Source organism: Pinus tabuliformis, chromosome 8, assembly GCF_031772625.1.
Source record: "Pinus tabuliformis cultivar Carrire ecotype Pingquan chromosome 8, CPIR1, whole genome shotgun sequence".
Taxonomy (NCBI): domain Eukaryota; kingdom Viridiplantae; phylum Streptophyta; class Pinopsida; order Pinales; family Pinaceae; genus Pinus; species Pinus tabuliformis.
The window spans coordinates 1289779934-1289792218 of NC_142294.1; the positions used below are offsets into that span (position 1 = coordinate 1289779934).

The 12285-nt window shown below is 39.4% G+C and overlaps 1 pseudogene; it reads left to right on the top strand.

The window, feature by feature from the left end:
• The first annotated feature begins 320 nt into the window (after positions 1 to 320).
• LOC149240171 (G-type lectin S-receptor-like serine/threonine-protein kinase At2g19130 pseudogene) lies at positions 321 to 11850 on the top strand (annotated as a pseudogene).
• The last annotated feature ends 435 nt before the right edge of the window (positions 11851 to 12285 follow it).

The window sequence follows — 12285 nt, forward strand, 5'->3', positions numbered from 1 at the left end:
CAACACTTGAGGGTACCATGCAGAAGTTATATGATGGATTTGTCACCGTGCATAAAGCAGTTGTTTGTGTGCATGGCTTACAACAACAGAGAATATATTTTGTTCAAATTCTCAAGAACATAAATGTTTCCATCACCCATGTACAAGAGTGGAAAATGTGATACAAAGGGGCCCCACTTGACTTAGTTAAGAAGATGAAGTCACATGCAAATCTAGAGAAAGAAAAGGTCTAGATGTTGATCCAAAACTATGAGCAACTCACCCCATTCATCAGTAGCATACATGCCTCATATGTATGGTTGTAAAATAGTTTCGATGTCATGGTGAGAAAGCATAGGATCCCATCGATTGGTTCCCTCACCAATGCTAGACCCAAGAACCAAGTTCGGCTAGAAATCGACGAATACATGGAGCAACTAAGACGAAAGGCCACCAAGGAAGACCTGGAGTTGAATGCATACAACATGAAAAAGTACATCGGTGGTCCTGTCAAGGTCAACACCATGTTTTACATGTTTCAGAATGAGTTGGATATAGGTTCCAAGACCATATACCCAGATGCCATGGAGGCAAGAGTCTGCTTTTAGAAAGACACCATCAAACAGTTTGGGGACACCATCATACAGTGCCAAGCTTGGCATCAATATGTGACCGAGAAGCACCAAGTGGAGGTTGTCGAGTTGGTATTTCCCCAAACTTCATAATCATATTGTTTTGTCTTGTTAGGATGTCTCTATCCTATTTTGTCTTACATGGGTACATGTGGAAAATGTAATATTATTTGTAAATATGTTGTAAGTGAAATTCTAAGTGTAATTAGTGGAATGTGAAAGGTCATCATGTTATGTAATGAGTTACTTGTAAAGAAGTTGAAGATTCATGAGAGTAGTTAAGAGTCACAAACGGGAATGGCAAGGGTCACCCCACCCTTTTTTATAAATAGAACTTCATAACTCAAAGAACGGGCTTTTTGGGAGCCAAGCTTTTGGCTAGGCTAAGGCTTAGAAAAGGCTTGGGAGTATTGTGAAGAGACTTGGGTTCTCCATAGTGTAGAGTGAGTATACTTCTTTGAAGGAGGAGGTTCTTGACTATAATGTTCCACTATTGGGGCTAGTGGTCGTCAATGTTGTATGTATGGATGGAACTTTCACTTATAATAATAATATCAAAGCCAACATGCTTTCATGCATATGTTGTCAATGTCTTGGACTATTTTGATTACTTTAGAAGTGTATGTTGTTTAACTTAAGAATTTTCTTCTGAGCTAATTTGTATGCAATTGTATGAATAATGTTGAATACATGTCGTTGGTTTAACTCATCACTTTAATTTGTGGACTATTATACATTTTAGCTTGTGATGTCATTTCACTCGTGTGTTCCTTTCAAGCTGCGTATTATTACAGGATTCTAAGAGGCACACTTTATTTTCGCCTTTGTGTGTTAGAACCTTCATGCATCGCACTGGACTCTCCATAATGTCACACACTTGATCTCACCCAAAGTTATCATACTTATCTCTACGCGTTATCATGCTCAAGGCATTACACTACCACCCACAGTTGGGACTCCTACTCCAAATGGTTTGAGGTCTAGTTGGGACTTCATATCGGAGAGATCCCATGAATGTTGGCGGGTCCAATGCCATCAAAATTTTTGGCTTTAGAAGGAGGGCTAGATGACAGGATGAGCCCATGAAGTCTATTTTGAATTTCTACACATATTTCATGACTTCTGTCCAAATCATAACCCCAACATGTTTCTTTGAATTTGTTTTTTTCGAAGTGCCGAAGAGAAGTATAGATGACATTTCCATATATAAGTTCAATGGCGAGGATGGAACAACCTTGTTCAGGCACACAACTGCTTTTGCTAGCTTCTATGACAGGCATGATGTCCCTTCAGATGACATTGCATGTTGGTTGTTCACTTTCACGTTCGAAGGGCACGGAAAGCAATGGTGTCACACATTGCTTGCAGCCTCTATACACTCTTTTTATCACTATTTAGATAATTATGTCATACTTTCTTTATTTATGATTGTAAAACCCTTAATCAAAAAAATTTAAAATTGCAAAAATCACTTGACGAATCTCTTCAAGATTTTCGCGATCATTTTCTTTACTAATGTTATGAATTTCCTAAAGATGAAGTTGACTAGGAATTTATGGAGGAAAGATTTCAATATCTTGTTCATGTTTTTGAGAATCCGCATGAGTTAGAATCTTTCGAACCTCTACCAACATACATTGATGTTAGAGCTTCCAAATTTGAGATGGACAAGGTTCTTGTCCCAGGTGACCCTCCGTCGCCTTCTTATCAAACAACTTTATCTCCACAGGTAGAGGTGGGATAAGTTTAGAATCAACCTATTGATCTATCACCGTCTCCTCCTACCCCACCTGCTCAGGATTTCTGTGCATATTTTGACTGTAACCTTGATGGTTGTCATGTGGTATTATCTCCTTAGCCTCTGTCATTTGGTCCTGTTAATCCTTCGTATTTTGGTGTGTTGTGTTCGTCTGTCTTGGATCTCACACGTGATTTTTGTGAGAATCAAGTTTTGGACAAAGTTGGCATTGAGCAGCCAACCTACGTTATCATTTTTTATATGTATGGGAGTCTAAAAAAGAATCTATGGTGAAGGATGACTACCTTCTGTCCGCACCTTGTCCACTTTATCCTGACATCTTACATGATTCTTCCATTTATGTTCCATCTTGTGAAAATTCATTTATGTATGTTTCTATCTCCGATCATTCGCAGAACACGTGGGATGCCAATTTTCCATTTGTTTGCAAAAGGAAAAATATTCTTCCCTGATCCTCCCAATCTCTTATCTTACCTTTTGGAAACATAGAGGGTAAAATATCTCATTTTTCCTCATCCCCTTTGTACGATTCGCCAGATCATTAGGATGTCACTATCCATCATCTTGATTTTTCTGATCATGGCTATAATGATATTTTCATCCATTCATCTAATCGCGACTCTGACTTCCTTTCTATTGATCTTTCTAAGCCACCGGTATTTGATGATCCATCTTCCAATGAATTGGAAACTCCTCAGGCTATCGAGGCACTTCAACCTGAGTTGATGGTTATGTTAGGTTCTCGTAGCCTTGAGGTTAGTTCCACTTCTAATCAGAAATCTATTGAACCATTATTGGCTCCTCATCACTCTGTTGTTTACACTAAAAATCAATTTATTTCACAATTTTCGCATACTCCACCAAAATCACAAGATCCTATTTCTCACTCTTTGGAGTCGTACATAGCAAGCACTATTGTGAAACAAAAGTTTTCTTCTTTCTTTATGTTTGCTCATTTTTCAACTTCAAAGGTGTGTACATGCTTGTCTTCCATGCATAATGTGATAGGACACCGTGATATATCCACAAAGTGCCTTTCATGTGATTTCTGTCTTTACTTTTACGTGGATGCATTCAAGTTTCAAACGTATTGGTTTACATTTTTGCATCTTTCTTGTATGTTGGTTTTATTGTATATATTTCTTGTCAATCATGCTCTCGCATACATGGGCCAACCAATGTGGCGATGACTACATTGGAAGTATAACTTTACGTGAGTTGGCCTATGTTATGCTTAGGTTGAGAGTAGGAGTAGTATTTTCTTTTCTTGTTTGTTTCCTTATTTGATTACTTTGTTTTTATTTTTTCTTTCTTCTTTCCTTTTCTTGTCTGTTTTTTCACCTGTAGTTTAGTTTTTTCATGAAACCGTGTTTGGCTTCTTAGAAAACCAGGGTGAAACCCAAGAGGAACTTGTACAACTATCAACACTTGGTTATCTGTCTATTCCATCTCTTTATGTGCATCTTGCATTTCTTCTAGTCAATGATACCTTGATGGAAAAAATGTTCATTTCAGAGAGAGTCATGGTGAAATCACGATGCTTGCACTCTTAACTAGTACCGCCTACTCTAATCGGTTTTATATATTTGGTTAACCCTTTTCAACTTAGTCAAGTAGAGGAAGGAGAGGGGGAAAACCTTAACAAGTATGTCAGATGTATATACAAATATCCTTTTTTGAAGGAACAACCTCTTCTTCTCTCAATAAGTCGGGATCCCTCTTCCACCTCATGAAATAAATAAGTGCCTATGCACAGTGCTTTGAAAAATGAAAAAAGAAAAAAATGAAATTAAGGGTGAAAGAAGAGAAAGGCTTCCTACATAGAGAGGTGAAGCAAGTAACTCCTCCAATGTACTATCCAGGCTCACTAGCAGCGGAGCAATGCTTGTGTTCCTGAAGCGACTCCATTAGGGTATTATCTAGGCTTGCTGGCAGCGGAGCAATGCCAGAGATGAAACTAAAACTCTGACAATATATTTTACTTATGCATTTATATACCCCTCATCCTCAATCGAAACAGTTTAGTTTTAATTGGCTTGGTATTTGTGTTGTCGATAAAGAGAATGGTAGGGACTACATCTTTAACTCAAGCTAAGTGAAGAAGTTACGATAATCGAAGAACTGAACAATACTTTCAGAAGAGTTAGACTTGCTTTGCATGAGACAAGGCCAATACAGAGAGCTATATTTCTACCAGTGTGTCGCCAATGTTGTAGCGACTATAACCACCCTCCAAAATTTAACCTATGCTTTGCTTTTGGAGCCTCCCTTCTAAACCACAAAAACTTATCTTGCATTGATCCATGTACTTCACTTCGATTGAGATTTATTCCTTTCGTCTTGTCTTGTGTTTTCTCACTTGGTTCATTTTATAACCCACAAGAAGATCTCTTGACTTGATCTTTCAACAGTTTCGGCCTTGCCTTACAAAATTGCACAATTCTTGAGGGCAACTTCCCTTACTCTTGGGAATTGTGCAGTCCTGATTTCCAGTGAGCCTTGAGCTTAGGAAATGTGAAATATTGGATGGAAGCCAACCTTGAGTTGGGAAATTTCATATACATGAGAGGTAGCCTATAGCCACTCAGCCCAGAAATTGCACAGAACCCACTGTGCTCAAAAACTGCACAATGCACAAGCCAGAGAGTTGCCCAGTTCTTCCTAGAACTATGCAATATTTACGGGAAATACATGGAAGATTTTCTTGGAAAAGGAAAAAATTAAAAAGAAAAAAAAAACATCCATAAAAAAAGGGATCTATTTTTAGCAACCCGAAGGAGTCACTTGAATTATTTTCGAAACTTCCTTAAGGTGTCGATTTTTCCTTGATTTTTGGCATACGCATCATAAACCCTAATTTGACCAAATCTATTTAATTGACGCTACTAGAGATAATTTTCGCACTTGATCTTGGAGATCTAGCATTCCCAAGAAGATAAAGGAACCTTCAGTGCAATCATCGTCCCTTTTCAGAGTGAGCTTTGCTTTTCTAGTCATTTGCCGCTTTTTTTGTCGCTTTTTATTGTTTAGCTTGTGAGAGTGTTGTTTCACTTTTTTATTTGAATGATGGCTTCCATTTTAACTTTTTTAAGGTTGTAGAAGTGTTGTTTCAAGTTTTAGATTTCCTTTCCCAAGTGTCATATGTGTTTTCCCATTTTTTCACCAAAGGTCGTCGTTGCAGCGACTCTCTTCACATGCTTTGTTTTCCATCAGTTTAATTCATTCCTACACTTGTTTCACATGCATGCATTAAAAATTAGTTAGATATGCACTCAGAATTACACCATCCTTCAAATTTGGTTGTTTTCCACACTCCCCTTGGGAAGATCTGGGTCCCTTTGCCCGGATCTCACACTTCACTGCATGCACTATGTAATCTGCGAGCTCAAGGCCTCTACCTTGGCTTCTAGAATTGTGTAGAGCCTATCCTACTTTGGCTCCAACTATACACTATGTAGTTCTAAGAGCTAGCTTCCTAGCTTGGCCATTGAGACTACGCAACGCATAGTCTCTCCTGGCCTTGGCCCAATACTAAATTGCGCATTGTGCAGTTCCAGTCATCAAGCTTCCCATCTGACTGTTGGGACTATGCAATGTGTAGTTCCCATAGTCAGCCAGTGACCTCTGTCAACCAAAATTGTGCAATCCTTCCCATCATGAGCCTAGCTTGTTGCTTGATCTTGTCTTGAAGTTTCTTTGGTTTTAAGCTGAAATTTTCTTGCCATGAGTGTCCTCTCTATCCCACAGGTACAACAGTTTTTAAGCATTTCTCTAGCAGTTAAATTTAACATGGCGTCTAAGAGATATACATCAAAGGAAACCACCGAAATAAATACGGGTGAAACAGTTGAGACAATATCAGTTGATCTACCAGTTTATGCAAATACTCAATTGTTCATCGAGAAGGGTTCAACACTGACATGGCAGCAAATCAAAGATACTTTTGCAGAGAACTTCAAGGAATACTTAAATGACTGACATGTTTATTTTAGTATCTAGTGGTCAGGCATATACAATGTTTCATACAAGTACCCCGTCTTCCCATGTGCAAACATTATTAGCTGGATTGTCCCACACATAGATGAACATACTATGATATTGAGCAATGCCAGTGGGATAGAGCTTGCCACCTTCAGGGAAGAGAAATTTTAGTAGATGTATCATTTACCCTAGTTGGTGAAGCACATGGACTCATTTTTCTATGCCACCCATAGATTTGTGAACACTAGAGATATCGTAAAGTGCTAGGTGAAAGAGTTGTCAAAGTTTAGACAAACACCCAATCATGTTTACAAGAAAAATCCCATCAGGAAGGCTTATCAATTCTTGATCATCTTTTCCTGCATAATATATGGTCAAGAGAAGTTAAAAACCTTTCCTAAAGGGTGGGTAGTCATACTAGACCGGTGAGTGATGGGAATGCATTCAACTAGTCATATTTTTTGGCTCATCAGATGAAAATCCTTGTTACTAATGCTTGGAATCCGCCCAAGAATGAGCAAGCAAGGTTTTACATGTCCGCATACTTATTGGATGAAATCTATGCCCAGTAGAAGTTCCCTAGCATGAGATGGACATGGACACCAAAAGAGATTCCCATCAACATCTATTTCAAGTTACTTTATGACTATAGTTATTGAGGAGTGATGGCAAGGCTAAATAACCATTTTATCATCCTGTTGTAATCTTATCTTTGACCAGGATTCACCTTGCATGTCCCGAGAAGAAATGGAGGCAATAGTAAATAGTGTAGATTAGTATGCCTCACCAAGTGGCACCTTCATCAGAGCGTTTGGCGGAGAGAAGCCTCCACATATTCTACCAAGGTATGCCATTGACAAGTGGATCATGCAAGAAGTGGCATATCACCACTCTACAGGGTTGTCAGTAGGAATACATAAGAAGAATAAAGTGCGATGACTCGCCCTTTCTTTTCAGATAAGATTATATGAGATTAAGAGCTTGAAGGATGCAGATGTTGAGGCTAAGGAGATAGTGAAATTTGAGTTCGACACCAAATAATTTAATCTGTATGATCCCCACAATATTTGCAAGGATGATTATGTGAGTGTGTATTTTCCATGGATCCATGGGGCATGTTATAGGCTAGAGGAGGACCCTTTGAGGTACTATTAAAACGCCTCCAAACTCCATGAGCCAGTCAGTAGAGTAATAGCTTGGAAGGATTCTCTGCAGACAACAACAGCTCTAGAAGCAACAACGACAACAAAAATAGGCAGCAATCTAGTGCAGGACAAGGGGAAGAGGAAGATTGCTGAGGAAACAGAGGGAGAGAAAAGATGCAAGATGAAGGCAGATCCTCTCTTGGAGAAGATAGCTTTAGCAGCAAAAGAAAAGAGGGAGCAACATATAAAGAGAGTAGAGCAAAGGAAGAGAGAAAAGCAGAGATTGCAAGAAATAGAATTGAAACTGCAGGATATGGAGAAGAAGTTGAAAGAAGAACAAGAGTTGAGGAAGAGAGAAAGAGAAGAGAAGCATAAGTAGGAAGAGGAAAAAAGGTAAGGTGCCATGACGAAGAAAACAACACCTATACAGGTTGATGAGTCAGAAAAACTGACAATTGAAGAAGAGGGTGAATAGATGTAGGATGAGGAGCTTGCTCAATAGAATAAGTAACTAATTGAAGTAACAGATATGGAGATGGAACAAGAGCCACATAATGAATATACTGACCTTATGCTGAGAGCACCAAAGGTCATCTCTCAGTCTCTCCCATTCCTAGTGTAAGAACTAGTCCTGAGTGAAGAAGGAGATATTTTTATCCTTGATGATGATTTGGTCATGGATGTGTGACAATCTATCATTCAACTAGTTGCATAAGAAGATTTTACAAGCACAGAGGAAGAAATTTCCCAATTGATTATCCCAATTCTTTTTTTAAGCGGGAGCTTCGAATCCCGACTAATTGATATCGCTATTGCTGATTTCCATATTACCAGAGGCTACAATAAATCCATGAAGGCATGGAATTTGACAGAGGAATTGCCCGACACGACATGAGGCAATGCCGTCAAAACTCTCCAATTCCGGTCATCAAAGCTTGTTGAAATTCCTAATGCAGGGACAAGTTCATATTAATTCTAGAATTAGTATTAGGGATTTGATATTAATTTCCGAAGTAATATTAAGGAATTATTAATTTAAATTTAAGTTCTTCTTACAAAAATTTAAATTTGTTTTTTTGAATTGGTCAGAGTCATTTTTAAAAAAGGCGCTTAGGGTTTCATTAGGGTTTCTACGAACGAAATAATTATTAATATTATATTAGTTTTTATTATTATTTAAAATATGATTTTTTTAATTACTGCTATAAGTAAATAATAATTGCTACATGACTTTTATAAGGAATTAATAATAATTAAGTTGATCGCTATAAATAATTAATAATTAAGTTTTACTAATTTAAATGTTTAAATTAATAATAATTAAGTTGATTGCTATAAATAATTATTAATTAAGTTTTACTAATTTAAATGTATTTTAAAATTTTTGTTTAATTTTTTTTTTGGGGTATTATGAAAATTTTCTGACACATTTCAATATAACAGGTAAACTACGGCAGTTATTTGTCGATTTAATTATTAGTAACTTGATCTACCGTATAGACTCGTTCAAATTTTTTAGTGGATTTAATTATCAGTCACTGACAATTGCAGGCGACTCATATAACGTATTGACTCGTTTAAATTTTGCAGGCGACTCATATAACGTATTGACTCGTTTAAATTTATTAGTCCATTTAATTACTAGTCACTTCACAATTCTAGGCGAGTCATAGACTGTATTAATGTATTTAATTACCAGTCACTTGACAAATGAAGGCCTACTCCAATATACCGTATTGACTCGTTCGAATTGAATAGCCTCTAACATTCACCCTATCCATTTGTTCAAATTGGACATATTATTAGATTCACAATACTAGTGGCTTGTTATGTTTCAGAGTATGCTGTCGCAGCAGAGCAGCTAACTGATTTCATAATGGCTACTACAATTTGCATGATCCAGCAACACCCAGACTCGCGGGTTCTGTCCTGTTTTTTTGTATTCTTCGTTTTGCTACTTCACATAAAACAGGGTGATGCCGCTGACGCAGCTTCAAACAACATTGTGTTAGGGGCCTCTTTGAAGGGCAATGAGACCCGCATTTCTAAGGGCGGGAAGTTTACTTTGGGATTCTTCAATCTCAACAACAACAACAACAATGTTAAAAATTGGTATGTGGGTATTTGGTATGCCACTGCCTCACCACAGACAATTGTTTGGGTGGCCAACAGCAAGCAACCACTGCAGAACAACTCAGCCGTTTTCAATCTCACAATGGACGGTAGTCTCCTCCTGTCTTATGGGGGATCCATCCTGTGGTCCACGAAAGGAAACATGAGGAAACCTTCTTCTGCTATGATAATGGATTCTGGTAACTTGGTTGTGCTGACTTCCAAGAAAACCTCTGATATCATCTGGCAGAGCTTCGACCATCCGGGAAATACATGGTTACCAGGGATGAAGGTTAGTATGAGCCAGGCTGTGACGTCGTGGCGGAGCCCTTGGGATCCGAGACCTGGGCGCTTCTCCATTCAGATGGATCCAAAAGGATCCGACCAATACGTTTTGTTGTGGAAGAATCGAATCAAGTACTGGGAAAGCGGTGTCTGGAATGGCCAAATCTTCAGCGAAATTCCGGAGATGACGCATAATTACATCTACGATTTCAACTTTTTCGATAACGGTTCGTACAAGTATTTCACTATTTCTGTGAAACCCAAGTTCACGTCCTATCTGTCACGTTTTGTTGTGGGAGAGGAGGGACAACTTCGAGTGTACATTATGTTGGGAAATAACAAATGGAGCATGTTCTGGGCACAGCCCACGGATCAGTGCAAGATGTATGCCCTGTGCGGCGCTTATGGATCATGTAACAATGACAATCTCCAGTCCTGCAGCTGCGTGACCGGCTTTGTCCCTAAAAACAGCCATGCTTGGGAGTCGCAACAGTGGTCGAGCGGATGTGTTCGGAAAACGCCATTACGATGCATCCACGCCAGAAATGAGACCATCACCGATGGATTTGTAGAGTTGAGTGGCAAATCTACGCCCCCTGAAGGGATTCCATATAGAGAGGAAATGCAGTGCCAAGCGGCCTGTCTCAGCAATTGTTCGTGCACTGCATATTCCTTCGTTGCTAACGGCACTTCGCAGACGTGTGTAATGTGGTTTGGTGAATTGCTAGATATCTACGATACCTCCAATGGGATATCTCTCTTTTTACGCTTAGATGCCTCGGATTTGACAGGACTCTATAATGCCGACAAGAAAGTGACTTTGGCCGGCGTAGTGGGTGGCGTGGTGGGCGGACTGGGTGCAATTCTAGCCATACTGCTGCTATTTCTCTGGTGTTGTAGGCGCCCTGGTTTGTCTGCAACAGAATATGCGCCGGCTGCACTTGCTGCATTCACTTACAGAGATCTGCAGATTGCAACGAAGAATTTTTCTGAGCGTATTGGAGGTGGAGGCTTCGGCTCGGTCTTCAAGGGGACTCTACCGGACGGTTCTGTCGTGGCTGTTAAGATGTTGGAGTGTGTGAACCAAGGGGAGAAGCAATTCCGCATGGAGGTGAGCACCATCGGAATTATACAACATGTGAATTTGGTTAGGCTGCGAGGATTTTGCACCCAGGGCTCCAGAAGACTGTTGGTCTATGAATACATGCCCAATGGCTCCCTCAACTCCTTACTCCAGAAAAGCCAAAGCGATGATGATGAGATTGAGAAGAAGGTGCTGGACTGGAAAACGCGCTTTAGCATTGCCGTGGGCACTGCCCGGGCAATCGTGTACTTGCATGAGGAGTGCAGGGACTGCATCATCCACTGCGACATCAAGCCGGAAAACATCCTTCTGGACTCTATGTTCTGCCCCAAGGTGGCCGATTTCAGGCTGGCGAAGCTTCTGGGCAGAGAGTATAGTAAGGTGCTGACCACAGTTAGAGGAACCAGAGGGTACTTGGCCCCAGAGTGGCTCTCCGGCCTACCAATCACTGTGAAGGCCGACGTCTACAGCTTCGGCATGACATTGCTCGAAATAATTGCAGGCCGAAGAAACATGCACGTGGATTCAGAATCCAGCGATCAGGTGTACTTTCCTTCGTGGGCCGCAACTCAAATCAATTGTGGAAACGCAATGGAGGTGCTGGACAAGAAATTGATGAACGATGCAGACGCAGAGGAGGTCAAAAGGGCCGCCATCGTTGCGGGATGGTGCATTCAGGACGATGAACATGCGAGGCCATCGATGAGTGAAGTGCTGCAAATATTGCAAGGTATTGTAGACGTGCCCCCTCTCCCACCGATTCCCCTCTCTCTACAAACATTTGCATTAAAACCCGACAGTCTGGTGCTTTTCTTCTGGGACAAAGATACTTCTGCACATGCAGTACATGCACGCAACAGCGATAATCCCTAGAATCCGCTGTAGAACCTTCACAGAGTATTGTCTGTTTACTTGCAGTATAGAATCATTCTCAACCATAAAGATCCTTTTATGATGGACGAGTCACGAAAACCCTAGTGACCTTCTGGATAAAACGAATTCAACGCCGCGTCAGTATATCATTGTTGCATAACAATTTGCAGGTACAGAAAGCGATATAATTGTGGCGATTTAATTTGTATTTCATTAATACTTTAGTTATTTTTTTATGGATTTGAATTTATTTATTTCTCGCATGTTAGAAAATAATATTATATTTTAATCATGCACTTTTTAAAATTGTTTTAATATAATAGTATACATATTTTTAATGAGAAAAAAAAATACCATTCCATATTTTTGGAAATTTAAAATTAATATATACATAATTTATTTTTATAATTTATAATATTCTTTTTTATTCAAAAA